Raw genomic sequence first — 15,870 nt, 5'->3', positions numbered from 1 at the left:
CTTTCGAGATTTGTGTAGAACCTAAATAAATGTTATTTGGCGTTTGCGTTGAGCATGAATATGATTTGATCATGTTTATTGCGATACGGTTATTCATTTAAAGTTAGAGAATAATTGTTATTCTGTTTACATGAATAAGACCTTCGATGGTTATACACCCAATGAAAATAGTTTGTTGGATCTCGATCATAGTGATATACATATTCATAATATTGATGCCAAAAGATGCAAAGTTAATAATGATAGTGCAACTTATTTGTGGCATTGCCGTTTGGGTCATATCAGTGTAAAGCGCATGAAGAAACTCCATAAAGATGGATTTTCGGAATCACTTGGTTATGAATCATTTGATGCTTGCGAACCGTGCCTTTTAGGCAAGATGACTAAAAACTCCGTCCTCCGGAATAATGGAACAAGCTACTGACTTATTGGAAATAATACATACCGATGTATGCGATCCAATGAGTGTTGATGCTCGTGGCAAGTATCGTTATTTTCTGACCTTCACAAAATGATTTGAGCAGATATGGGTATATCTACTTGATGAAACATAAGTCTGAAATAATTGAAAGGTTCAAATAATTTCAGAGTGAAGTGGAGAAATCATCGTAACAAGAAAATAAAGTTTCTGCGATCTGATCGCGGAGACGAATATTTGAGTTATGAGTTTGGTCTTCAATTAAAACAATTTGGAATAGTTTCACAGCTCACGCCACCGGGAACACCACAACGTTATGGTGTGTCCGAACGTCGTAACCGCACTTTATTGGATATGGTACGATCTATGATGTCTCTTATTGATTTACCATTATCGTTTTGGGGTTATGCTTTAGAGACGGCCGCATTCACGTTAAATAGGGCACCATCAAAATTCGTTGAGACGACACCTTATGAACTGTGGTTTGGCAAGAAACCAAAGTTGTCGTTTCTTAAAGTTTGGGGCTGCGATGCTTATGTGAAGAAACTTCAACCAGATAAGCTCGAACCTAAATCAGAGAAATGTGTCTTCATAGTATACCCAAAAGAGACCATTGGGTATACCTTCTATCACAGATCTGAGGGCAAGATTTTTGTTGCTAAAATCGGATCCTTTCTAGAGAAGGAGTTTCTCTCGAAAGAAGTGAGTGGGAGGAAAGTAGAACTTGATGAGGTAACTGTACCTGCTCCCTTATTGGAAATTAGTTCATCACAGAAATCTGTTCCTGTGACTACTACACCAATTAGTGAGGAAGTTAATGATGATGATCATGAAACTTCAGATTAAGTTACTACAGAACCTCGTAGGACTTCCAGAGTAAGATCCGCACCAGAGTGGTACGGTAATCCTGTTCTGGAAGTTATGTTACTAGACCATGACGAACCTACGAACTATGAAGAAGCGATGGTGAGCCCAGATTCTGCAAAATGGCTTGAGGCCATGAGATCTGAGATGAGATCCATGTATGAAAAACAAAGTATGGACTTTGATTGACTTGCCCAATGATCGGCGAGACATTGAGATTAAATGGATCTTCAAGAGGAAGACGGACGCTGATAGTGTTACTATCTACAAAGCTAGAATTGTCGCAAAAGGTTTTTGACAAATTCAAGGTGTTGACTACGATGAGAGTTTTTCACTCGTATCTATGCTTAAGTCTGTCTGAATCATGTTAGCAATTGTCGCATTTTATGAAATCTGGCAAATGGATAAACAAAACTGCATTCCTTAATGGATTTATTAAAGAAGAGTTGTATATGATGCAACCAGAAGGTTTTGTCGATCCTAAAGGTGTTAACAAAATATGCAAGCTCCAACGATCCATCTATGGACTGGTGCAAGCATCTCGGAGTTGGAATATATGCTTTGATAAATTGATCAAAGGATATAGTTTTATACATACTTACGGTGGAGCCTGTATTTACAAGAAAGTGAGTGGGAGATCTATAGCATTTCTGATACTGTATGTAGATGACATATTGTTGATCGGAAATGATATAGAATTTCTGGATAGCATAAAGGGATACTTGAATAAAAGTTTTTCAATGAAAGACCTTGGTGAAGCTGCTTACACATTGAGCGTCAAGATCTATATAGATAGATCAAGACGCTTGATAAGATTTTTCAATGAGTACATACCTTGATAAAATTTTGAAATGGTTCAAAATAGAACAGTCAAAGAAAGAGTTCTTGCTTGTGATGCAAAGGTGTGAAGTTGAGTAAGACTCAAGACCCGACCATGGCAGAAAATAGAAAGAGAATGAAAAATCATTCCCTATGCCTCAGCCATAGGTTCTATAAAGTATGCTATGCTATGTACCAGACCTATTGTATACCTTGTGCTTTATTTGGCAAGGGAGTACAATAGCGATCTAGGAGTAGATCACTGGACATTGGTCAAGAATATCCTTAGTCAGGACTAAGGAATTATTTCTTGATTATGGAGGTGATAAAAGAGCCCATTGTAAAGAGTTACATCGGTGCAAGCTTTCACACCGATCCAGATGACTCTAAGTCTCAATCTGGATACATACTGAAAGTGGGAGCAATTAGCTAGAGTAGCTCCGTGCAGAGCATTGTAGACATAGAATATTTGCAAAATACATGCGGCTCTGAATGTGACAGAACCATTGACTAAGCTTCTCTCATGAGCAAAACATGATCATACCTTTGTACTCTTTGGGTGTTAATCACATAGCAATGTGAACTAGATTATTGACTCTAGTAAACCCTTTGGGTGTTGCTCACATGAAGATGTGAACTATGGGTGTTAATCATATACAGATATGAATATTGGTATTAAATCACATGGCGATGTGAACTAGATTATTGACTCTAGTGCAAGTGGGAGACTGAAGGAAATATGCCCTAGAGGCAATAATAAAGTTATTATTTATTTCCTTATATCATGATAAATGTTTATTATTCATGCTAGAATTGTATTAACCGGAAACATAATACATGTGTGAATACATAGACAAACATATAGTCACTAGTATACCTCTACTTGACTAGCTCATTAATCAAAGATGGTTATGTTTCCTAACCATAGACATGTGTTGTCATTTGATTAATGGGATCACATCATTAGGAAAATGATGTGATTGACATGACCCATTCCGTTAGCCTAGCACTTGATCGTTTTGTATGTTGGTATTGCTTTCTTCATGACTTATACATGTTCCTGTAACTATGAGATTATGCAACTCCCGTTTACCGGAGGAACACTTTGGGTGCTACCAAACGTCACAAGTATCTGGGTGATTATAAAGGAGTACTACAGGTGTCTCCAAAGGTACATGTTGTGTTGGCGTATTTCGAGATTAGGTTTTGTCACTCTGATTGTCGAAGAGGTATCTCTGGGCCCTCTCGGTAATGCACATCACTATAAGCCTTGCAAGCAGTGTGACTAATGAGTTAGTTGCGGGATGATGCATTATGTAACGAGTAAAGAGACTTGCCGGTAACGAGATTGAACTAAGTATTGGATACCGACGATCAAATCTCGGGCAAGCAACATACCGATGACAAAGGGAACAACGTATGTTGTTATGCGGTTTGACCGATAAAGATCTTCGTAGAATATGTGGGAGCCAATATGGGCATCCAGGTCCCGCTATTGGTTATTAACCGAGAATAGTTCTAGGTCATGTCTACATAGTTCTCGAACCCATAGGGTCCGCACGCTTAAGGTTTCGATGACAGTTATATTATGAGTTTATGAGTTTTGATGTTCCGAAGGAGTTCGGAGTCCCGGATGAGATCGGGGACATGACGAGGAGTCTCAAAATGGTCGAGACGTAAAGATCGATATATTGGACGACTATATTCGGAGTTCGGAAAGGTTCCGAGTGATTCGGGTATTTTTCGGAGTACCGGAGAGTTACGGGAATTCGCCGGGGAGTATATGGGCCTTATTGGGCCATACGGGAATAGAGGAGAGATGCCAAAAGGAAGGAGGCCTGCGCCCCCCCTCTGGTCCGAATTGGACAAGGGGCGCAGCCCCCCTTTCCTTCTTCCTCTCCCCCTCTTTCCCCTTCTCCTACTCCAACAAGGGAGGTGGAATCCTACTAGGACTAGGGAGTCCTAGTAGGACTCCACACTTGGCGCGCCCCCTCCTAGGGCCGGCCTCCTCCCCCCTTGCTCCTTTATATACGGGGGCAGGGGGTACCCCATGAGAACACAAGTTGATCTATGGATCGTTCCTTAGCCGTGTGCGGTGCCGCCCTCCATCATATTCCACCTCGGTCATATCGTCGCGGAGTTTAGGCAAAGCCCTGCGCCGGTAGAGCATCATCATTGTCACCACGCCGTCATGCTGACGGAACTCATCCCCGAAGCTTTGCTAGATCGGAGTCCGGGGAATGTCATCGAGCTGAACGTGTGCTGAACTCGGAGGTGCCGTACGTTCGGTACTTGGATCGGTCGGATCGTGAAGACGTACGACTACATCAACCGCGTTGTCATAACGCTTCCGCTTACGGTCTACGAGGGTACGTGGACACACTCTTCCCTCTCGTTGCTATGCATCACCATGATCTTGCGTGTGCGTAGAAATTTTTTGAAATTACTACGTTCCCCAACAAAATTCCCACTTGTCATGTTAATGCTCTAACTAGGGGTCTCTCAGACCACACACCTCTCTTCATATCATCTCAGGAGCTACCTAAGAGACCTTATATTTTCAAGTTTGAGAATTCTTGCTTTCAATGGCCTGACCAGATTAGTTAGTGAGGAAATTATTGGGTAAACAATATCCTGATGCTTCCCTTATTAAAGAATGGCAAGTGAGAGCTAGAGCTCTGAGGAAAGCCTTGAGAGGCTGGAATTGGAATGTGGATGCAGTTTACAGTAGGCATAAAAAGCACCTTGTTGAGGAAATTGATAGAGTGGATAAACTGGAAGAAATTAGTTGTTTAGATTTTGAGGACATGCTCTGTATGCAGAACTGCCAGAGGGATTTCAGGATTTGAAAATTAGTTTGAAAGAATAAGAGATTAAATGGCTTTAGAGATCTCTTGAAAAGGAAATGTTTGATGTGGACTCAAAATCAAAATACTACCTGCTAAGAAAATGGTCGGCACAGGAAAACAAAATCTTAAAATTAGTACAAGATGAGGGGGTGATTGAAGGTTGGGATAATCTTAAGGAATATATCACTAGATTTATAAAAAAGCCTTTTTTGGTGAACCCAAGATGCCATCCTTAACTATGCATCATACTGGGGTAGAGGTTTTTAATTAGGAAGAACAAAAATTCCTTACTAGAAAGTTCTCCCTGGATGAACTCAAAGAAGCTATTTTGGGGATGGAGAAAAATAAAACTGCTGGTCCTGATGGTTTTAATATTGGATTCTACCAACACTTTTGGGAGATACTTAAAATGGATTTGTTTGCCCTTTTGGAAGAATTTTATGGCACTGGTTTCTTCAATTTTGTCTTTCTTTGTTATTTTTTGGTTTTGTCTTGTGATTTTTCTTGGTTTTGTATTCTTTCATTTCATTTGCTTTTATTTTTGTTTCTTTTTTTCAGTTTGATTCAGGTTACCTTTTTTCTAACGTATGTCTACTTTCTGTACACAATGTACATTTGTAGCGCACGCGTGAAACATTTTTTCATACACTTTGGACAATTTTGAAATACATCATGTACATGTTTTAAAATACATATTGTGATACCTTGTAACATTTTCCAAATATATGTTGAACATTTTTTAACAGTAATAAACATTTCTTTAAATTACACGAGCATTTTTTTGACATTGTATATTCATTTCTAAGAAAATTTACCAATATTTTTTGGACACACTTGAATATTTCGTTAAAATGTCACGTACACTTTTTAATGAAAATAAACATTCTTTTGCCTACGAGAATATTAATTATATTATATTTTTGAAAATTGTCAAGAACATTGGAATTTCTTTAAATTGTCATGTATATTTTATTAGCGGTACGAAACATTTTACTTAATTTACAGGAACATTGTTTACATTCTACACACTTTGTTGAAAATGTCACAAACACAATTTTGAAATGGGAGAAAAATTTCTAAATGCAGCGTACATTGTAACATTATTCTGAGTTATGCAGACCTTTTTTTTACATTGTATAAACATTTTATAAATATCTCTTACATTTTATAAGCATGCGATAGTTTTTAAATGTCACAAACATTTTTCTATGCATGTTTAATATTTTAAAATGCATTCCAATTTTATTTAAAGTATTTTTTGTATCTATATAAAAATAGTAAAAACAAAGGGAAAACCCTAAAATGTGAAGAAAAAAATTGAAAAATACATGGGTGCCGTCGGCTTAACGCGGCCTCTTTCGTATAGGAATGGCACACCACAACTCCCTACAGGTGAGCCTGAAGTGGGCGTCGATGGCGGCGGCACATAGCCGTGCCCCTTGTTCTCGAAATCACTAGTTAATGAGTACTCATTGCAAAGATCACTCTCACCTTCCCAGGTTGCGACAAATGGCGCTTTGCATGTGCGCCACTTACCGCAATCTGGGAGTTTTCCTTTTTTCGTAAATTCGTTTATTCAAAACGTTTTATCTCTTGAACCATGAGTCCAAATGTCGAGTCGTTTTCACCATTGGATTCCTCGCGTCGAGATCTTTAAGATTATATCATATGTTGATAGGTTTTGACGAGAAAAAATTCACGAAAAAAACGGACAAAAAAACCGAACCGGGAGCATGAGTTTTTTTCCCTTTTTGAAAGAGGCACGCACGTGCCTCTTCCGAAATCACAACCGTGCCTCTCACGAAAGGAAAAAAGAAGAGAAAACGGGTTTCCTTTTTTGTTTCCAAGGAGGCACGGCCGTGCCTCTTGCGAAAGCACAACCATGCCTTTCGCGGAAGCAAAACCGTGCCTCTCATGAAAGAAGAAAAAAGAAAAATCGCTCTTTTTTCCGTTTTCGAGAGGCACGTCCGTGCCTCTCGCGGAAGCAAAACCGTGTCTCTCTCGAAAGAAAAAAGAAGAAATCGCGTTTTTTTTTCATTTCCGAGAGTCACGCACGTGCCTCTCTCGAAAGCAAAACCGTACCTCTCGCGGAAGGAAAAAACAAAGAACACGTTTTTTTCATTTCCGAGAGGCACGGCCGTGACTCTCGCGGAAGCAAAACTGTGACTCTCACGAAAGAAGAAAAAAAAACATGTTTTTTCGTGCAAAATTTTTGGGTCCAAAAGTTAGGATTGTTCTTTTGCTAGCTTTTTTGGGCTTCCAGAATAAGCTGCCCCCTACCCAGCTTATTCTAGAAGCCCAACCAATATTTTCTTTTTAGAAGCCTACTAGTCAAGTCTCAACTACTAGGCTTCTAAAAAAATAAATTTATTTGGGCTTCTAGAGAAGCTAGGTAGGGGCAGCTTACTGCAGCTTATTCTAGAAGCCACCAAAAAAACTGGCCCTTAAGGAAGACCGATGGAAAACCGAAACTACGAAAAAATCCGGAAAAAATCATTTAAAAAGCCGAAAACGGTGCGGAAAAAATAAAGATAATAAAATCCAGAGAGAGCTTCCAGAGCGCGCACATGTGGCGGGCGGCTGAGAGCGCCAAGTGACGTTGATCGTTGTGAGGCTCCCGAAGAAGTGATCATTAATTAGTTGTTCTCCCTTGTTCTCCGGCTCAGGGTAGTTGACCCTGCCGACAAATGGGCTCAAAGGCTACTACGTGGGGTGTCAAAGCAGTTAATTTTCTTGGGCCAGATACGGCAAAAAGGGACGGAGGCCTGGCACAAAGACCGAACTTAAACTGAGCATTTTCTTGTCATGGCACAGAAGTGCCGACGATGAGATATGACAGCGTATCTTCCGTAATCACCCGAGGTCCTTTTTACATTGTCAAACTAGAAAATTTACGAAATATATCGAAACCGCTAGTTGTACGTAATAGAAACCGTTAAAATTGATATGACTATTTTTGGGCCAGTGGATGTTTGGTCTATGATGAGGAGTCGGATTTGATTCGGTTGAATCTAGAAATTTTTGAAAAGCTAATTGTGGTAATATTTGCTAGAAAGCTATCCTTATATGGAAAAATGTACTAGTATTTTTTATAAAAACAAACTAGACACAGAGAATTGCATGAAATTCGTCGAGTCGCGATAGGGATGCAAGAGTATGCGTCCCGCAACACAAGAATGGGAGGGGTGAGAGGCTCAACCAGGTTCGCAAACGATCATGGGTGGGGGTGGGGGAACTGGTCCAATGTGGAGAAACACACAAAAGGCTCCTTACCATTGTGATCAAGGTTGTGTTTGGATATGGGAAATTCTGGGTAAGCGAGGAAGCGGTGGAGGTTGCACACAAGGGGATTAGGCAAAGGAGGTTGCATATATGGCAGGGTGGGACGGAGGGGTTTGGAGTATTTAGGATTTTTGCAGGCCCACCCTTGAGGGGGATGGGTGGCCACCTAGGCCTCCAATTGGAGGGGGAGGGGCTCAGGTATATGGGCCGACTCAAATCTGAAGAGGGATATTGTAGTGCTTTGTTAGATGGGCCTAACTCAAGCAACAATATAACGAGTTGTGGTTGCCATAGCGGTTGTTGCTGCTGCTGCTGGACTCCATGATGAGTTAGGAACGCACGGGCAGAATCATTATCTAAGGGGTAGCTTGCAAAGGTAACCCCAAACCCTCTAGGATGATGATAAGTGATGCAGCACATGTGCGCCACTTTATGCCACCACGGAGTTTTGATGTGTTTTCTCACCAACGCGTGAGGATGGAAGGTTGGTTGTTAGTGCTTTCTATTTTTGGCTAATTACATCCGACCCCTTAGTTGGGCCACACCCATTTGTGGGGTTACCTATGCTATGGTTTTATTCCTTTTACATTTTTCTTTTGTTTTTCCTTTGGGTTTTCTTTGTTTTTTCACCGGTTTATCTTTTTTGTACTGTTATACTTTGTTTTCTCATTAGTTTTCTTTGGTTTATTCTTTCTTCATTATTTTTTTGTCTTCCTTAGTTTTTTTTGTTTTCTTTGTAGTCTTTGGTTTTCTGTGGGTTTTTTTCATCTTTGTCGGTCTTCATCAGTTTTTCTTTATCTAACATGCGTCTACTTTCTCTCAGTACACAATTTACATTTGCAGAATATGTATGAAATATTTTTTTGATACACTTGGACTATTTTCAAATATATAGCATATTTTTGGAAATAAATATTTTAGAGCACATTCTCGAATATGGGATAACATTTTCCAAATACATCTATTACAATTTTGATAACAATATTTTTTTAAAAACTAGACAACCATGTTTTTTAACATTGTATAAAAACTTCTAAAAAAGAATTACGAATATTTTTGGACATACTTCAATATTTCTTTAAAATATCACATACACTTTTGTAGTGGAAATAAAAAAAATTAACCTACGAGAACATTACTTATATTTAGAAAATAAACCATAATTTCAAGAGCATTGGAAATTTTCTTCAAAATGTCATGTACATTTTTTAGTGTATGACACATTTTTTAAATTAAATAAAAAATCTTTTAAATTGTATACACTTTTAAAAAATTCACAAACATACTTTGAAACTCGTGAATTTTTCTAAATGTAATGTACATTTTTATGAATGTTTGAACCATTTTTATTAATTACATGAACATTTTTCTCATTGTAGAAACATTTTTTAAATGCTACTTACAATTTTTAAACATCACAACATTTCCATACACATGACTAACATTTTTATATACATGTTTAACATTTACAAATGCATGATTCGCATTTTTTAAATTTATGTAATTTTTTTTGTAATACATATATTTAGATTTTTTTGAAATATGAAATGAAAACATGAAGAAAAATTACAAAACATGGTTGACGTCAGCCTGACGTGACCACTTTCTTACTGGGCCGACCAGAAACAGCTCACCTTGTGCTCCGCTCGTGAAATTACAAAACATGCGGCAAAATGGCGGGGTTTCGCGCGGGCAGTCCTCCGACTGGGCCGGCCCACCTAGTTGCTGATTCTTGTTTTCTGTCGCGCGAAAAAAACATCCGCGAGAGGCAGGATTCGAACCTGAGACCTCGCACTACGCAAGCTACAAACCTCAAGCGGATAACCAATCCACCAGCCATAATCTACTAGAAATACAGACGCAAAATTCAATAAAAACAAATATCAGTCGTTGAGACTTGGAAAACATTTGTAAAACTTTTTTAAAATTGCGAACATTTTTTAAATGCCATTTTTATATATTACAAAGTATTTTTTGAAAAGTAAACCAATTTTGCAAATCCAATTTTTATAAAAAACAGAACAAAAAAATTCGCACATTTCTTGAAATTACCGAATATTTCCTGAGATTATGAATACTTTATAATTTTGGAACAAAAAATTGAAACAGGACCATTTTATTAATTCAGAAAAAAAAGTTAAAAATATGAACCATTTTTTCAAAATTCCGAACAAAATACGTATTGGTATGCTTTTTTGGAAATGTAAACTAATTTGAAACATTTGAACATTTCTTAAATTGCGAACAAAATGTTGAAACCGTGTACATTTTTTTAAGAATGAACATTTTTATGAAAAAATGTGAACAAATTTTTAAAACACAAACATTTTTTTAGTAAAATGCAAACATTTTTAAAATACCCCAAACATATTGTGAACTTGTGAATAAACTTTAAAAACATGAACAAACTTTGAAAACAAGAACGATTGTTGAAATCCAGAACATTTTCTTAATTTGTGGACAATTCTTAAAAATATGAACTTTTTTTAATTTGTGAACAAAATTTTAAAATGGGAAATGTTTTCGAAATTCTTGAACAATTTTTTGAAATTGTGAACAAAATTTGAAAAATAAAATAGTTTCTCAAATGTTGAACAAATTTATAAAATTATAAAAAATCGAAAATTTGAATTTTTTTTGACAATAAGCTAACAATTTTTGAAATTCTAACCCTTTTTCAATTTTGAACCTTTATTTATTTCCGAACAAAAACTGAAAATAGTAACATTTTGTGAAATTTGCAGCAAATTTTGGAAAATGTGATTGATTTTTTATAATTTATGAACATATTTTGAAAAAAAATAAAAAATAAAAGAGGAAAGAAAAGAAAAATAAAAACAGAAAAAGAAGGAAACAAATAATAAACGAAAAATAAAACATAAAATAAAAAAACGAAAGAAAACCTAGAAAACCCGAAAGGAAACATCACAGAAAAAACCTGGTTCGGGGAACCTTCTAGAAGGTTCCCAAAACCGTTGGCCGCACATCAAGTGGGTCGACTCATGTCTTGTCGCTCGCATACTTCCCATGTGCGAAATCCTGACAATTCGCCGCAGAGAGCGGCGAATAGGGATTTCCCCAGGGTGGGTATCAAACTAGTTCATTTTCTTGAGCCACAAGCGCCTAAATGGGCCAGAGGCCTAGCACATAGACCGAACTTAGGCCGAGAATTTTATTCTCATGCCACAAGTACTAGTGATAAGATATGATGGTTTATCTCTGTAATTACCTGAGATTCTTTGTACCATGGTCGGAAGAGAAGGTTTAGGAAATAAATTGAAGCCGCTAGGTGTACAAGAAAGTAAAAGAATCTATTAAAAAGTAATATAATTTTTTGGGGGTAGCTGATGTTTGGTCTACGATGAGGTCCAGGCCTAATCTGGTTGAATCTTGACAATTTTGAAAAGCTAATTGTGGTAACACCTGCTGGAAAGCAACCCTTATATGCGAAAAATGTACTAGTATTTTCTAGAAACAAACTAGGCAATAGGAATGACAAAAAATCCGCAGAGTTCGCAATAGGGTGGAATGAGTATGTGCCTCGCAACTCAAAGACAAGAGGGGGTGCGAGGCTCAACCTGGTTCAGAGGTGATCATGGGCGAAGGTGGGGGAGGACCGCAAAAGGCTCCTCACTAGTGCGATGGTGGTTGCGCTCAGATATGGGAAATTCTTGGTAAGGGAGGGTGCGATGGAGGCTGAAGACGGGGGAGAGGCAAGGCTACATATATGACATGAAGGGGGAGAGGTGAGGCTACATATATGACAGGAAGGGGGAGAGGCGAGGCTACATATATGACAAGAAGGGGGGAGAGGGGTTTCAAGCATTTAGGGTTTTTGCAGGCCTGTCCCTGAGGTGGGAGGGGCGGCCACCTGGGCTTTAAATTGGAGCGACGGGGGGAGGGGGCTTGCTCGGGTATGTAGACCGATATGTGTTAGGCATGCACAATTGTAATCTGAAGGGGAAAATTATAGTGCTTTGTCGGTTGGGCCTGACCCAAGTGTTAGAAGGGATAGAGAGGGTTGGTTGGAATTGATGTTTATTGGTTGAGCCTCATGGGCATATATATAGGAGTAAAATGACCAACTTGGAGTACAAGACAAGGCAGGAACAAATCCTAGTCTATCCTATACTTCCTAATAATCATAATACTCAACACCCCCCCCCCCCGCCTAAGGGAGTCCTGGATTAGGGGGTCCTCGGACGGCCGGACTATGTACTTGTGCCGGACTGTTGGACTATGAAGATACAAGATTGAAGACTTCGTCTCGTGTCTGGGTGGGACTCTCCTTTGCGTGGAAGGCAAGCTTGGCAATTCGGATATGTAGATCTCCTTCTCTGTAACTAGTCTTGGCCATCGCAGGTCCGGCCCTGTCGGCCCACCCAGGCCCGGCCCTAAAATCCAGGGCCTAGGCCCGATGGGCTTGCTCGTGGGTCGGGCTTGGGCCTAAGTTTTGAGCCCATCAGCAGGGCTCGGACGGGCTTGGGCTTAGCATATTGGCATTTTAAGGAAGAGGCCCGGCCCACGGCCCTAAGCCCTAAGGGATTTTTACCAGATGGGTCGGGCTTGGGCTTGAAAAGTAGGCCCGATGGTAGGGCTTGGGAGGGCCTAGGCCTCAGTTTTTTTGCCGTGGGCTTTTTTAGGACCGGCCCAAGCCCGGCCCGGCCCGACCCGTGGCCAGATACTGTGTAACCTTAGCCCCCTCCGGTGTCTATATAAACCGGAGGGTTTAGTCCGTAGGACAACAACAATCATAATTATAGGCTAGGTTCTAGGGTTTAGCCTCTACGATCTCGTGGTAGATCAACTCTTGTAATACTCATATCATCAAGATCAATCAAGCAGGAAGTAGGGTATTACCTCTATCGAGAGGGCCCGAACCTGGGTAAATATTGTGTCCCCACCTCCTGTTACCATTAGCCTTAGATGCACAGTTCGAGACCCCCTACCCGAGATCCGCCGGTTTTGACACCGACATTGGTGCTTTCATTGAGAGTTCCACTGTGTCGTCACGATAAAGCTTGATAGCTCCTTCAATCATCTGCAACGATGCGATCCAGGGTGAGGTTTTCCTTCCCGGACAGATCTTTGTATTCGGCAGCTTCGTACTGTGGGCCAACTCGCTTGGCCATCTGGGGCAGATCGATAGCTACGCCCCTAGCCATCAGGTTAGGTTTGGAAGCTTGAACTACACTGCCGACATCCACGGAGACTTGATCTTTGACGAATTCGAGCGCATGACAGGCGTGCCATACAATCACGATGAACATGACTTAGATCTGTCATCGGACAACGTTTGGGAGAATGCACTTGCAGCTGCCCTGGCCTTAGATCCGGAGTAGATCATTGGCGATAGAGCCAAACACAGACTTCGCCTCCAATGAGGTCTGTGTCATCAGACCCTCGGACTCGTCTCCGGCAATGGGCTCCAAACCACGCGCATCCGTGCCTATCAAATCTGATTGGTCACCGATCATAGAGTTTACCTCCATGGATATCTTTCAGCACTCGCCCTTGGGAGACGTGCTAAATTCACTGAAATCTCTCTCCCTGTCCGGAGACTCTTGGTCGAACTATGTCCGGCTCGAGTGGGAAGCGGACGACGAAGAAATTCGTTCCCCACCCACCACCCACTTAATAACCACTGTCGATGACTTAACCGACATGCTTGATTTTGACTCCGAAGACATCGACGGTATGGACGACGATGCCGGAGAGGAACAGGAACCACCGCCCTCAGGGGCGCTGGACAGCCACCTCATCATATGATATATATATGGTGGACACCCCCAAAGAAAGCGATGGCGATGAGGCAACCGAGGATAATCCCCTTGAGAAGCAATCTAAGCAGCGGCGTCATCGGTGCCGCTCTAAGCATCGTCATAGCAAAAATAGGGATACCGGCACAAGAGACAATAACACTCCGAATAATGCCGAGGACGAAAACAATCCCGCCCAGCCAGGCTTCGAGCAGGCCAAACGGGAGGATGGGCAAGCTAGCCCTAAGGAACAGGCAATGGATGGAGAATCAGAGGATGACAATTACATGCCCCTCTCCGAAGACGAGGTGAGCCTCGGCGATGAAGAATTCATCGTGCCTGAGGATCCCGTCGAGCAGGAGCGCTTCAAGCGCCGACTTATAGCCACTGCAAAACGCCTGAAGAAAAAGCAGCAGCAGCTTCAAGCTGATCCAGATCTGCTAACTGATAGATGGACTGAGGTCCTGGCAGCCGAGGAATACAGACTCGAGCGCCCAACCAAAAGTTACCCAAAGCGCAGGTTGCTACCTCAACTCGAGGAGAAGGCATTAAAGCCTACACTACCAGCGCATGATGTGGCTGACCGGCCACCTCGTGGCTGAGACAAAGCGGCGTATCAGCCCGAAGTCCAGCCCGCACCCCGTCGCCAAACAAGCAAAAACACGAAGGCCCGGGGCTACACGCATGACCTGCGAGACAAATAGGAAAACAAAGCAGGACAGTCAAGATCGATAAACGGATCACGGGGGCGCGCCCCAACGCGTGATGATGACCGTCACACAGGATATACCAAAAACAAATCCGGCTGGGCCGAATACAACAGACCAGACTCATTTGAACTGCGTCGTGATGTAGCCCGGCATAGAGGCGCCGCACAGCCCCTATGCTTCACCGATGAAGTAATGGATCATGAATTCCCAGAAGGATTTAAGCCCGTGAATATCGAGTCATACGATGGGACTACAGACCCCGCGGTATGGATAGAAGATTTCTTTCTCCACATTCACATGGCCCGCGGGGATGATCTACACGCCATCAAGTACCTCCCACTAAAACTCAAGAGACCGGCTCGGCATTGGCTGAATAGTTTGCCGACAAACTCCATTGGAAGTTGGGAGAACCTGGTTGACGCATTCCTAGATAACTTCCAGGGCACTTATGTGCGACCACCAGATGCTGATGACTTAAGTCACATAACCCAACAGCCCGGAGAGTCAGCCAGGAAATTCTGGACTAGGTTCCTAACTAAAAAGAACCGAACTGTGGACTGTCCGGATGCCGAAGCCCTAGCGGCCTTTAAGCATAACATCTGTGACGAGTGGCTTGCCCGACATCTCGGCCAGGAAAACCCGAAGTCCATGGTAGCCCTCATGACACTCATGACCCGCTTTTGTGCGGGCAAGGATAGCTGGTTGGCTCATAGCAACAACACAACAAGTAATCCTGGCACATCAAAGGCCAGAGATAGCAACGGCAAGCCCCGACGCAACAAACACAAGCGTCGCAAAAATGGTGATAATGCCGGAGACACGGCAGTCAATTCTGGATTCAGTGGCTCTAAGTTCGGTCAGCGAAAAAAGACATTCCAAAAGAACAATTCGGGCCCGTCCAGTCTGGACCGCATATTCGACCATCCATGCCAAATTCATGGCACCCCAAGAACACCAGCCAATCATACTAACAGAGAATGCTGGGTCTTCAAACAAGCCGGCAGGTCAGGTGCCGAATATAAGGGGAAGGAGTCTCAAAGCGATGACGACGATGAGGAGCCCCGATCACCAAACGCAGGAGGGCAAAAGAAATTTCCCCCACAAATCAAAACGGTGAATATGCATGATAAACGCCACCCACATTCCCAAGCTAGAACGGATGTGCACTC

The sequence above is a fragment of the Triticum aestivum genome, chromosome 5B, assembly GCF_018294505.1.
Source record: "Triticum aestivum cultivar Chinese Spring chromosome 5B, IWGSC CS RefSeq v2.1, whole genome shotgun sequence".
NCBI classification, from domain to species: Eukaryota; Viridiplantae; Streptophyta; class Magnoliopsida; order Poales; family Poaceae; genus Triticum; species Triticum aestivum.
The sequence above is the reverse complement of the archived record's forward strand: the minus strand, read 5'-3'. Positions refer to the sequence as shown.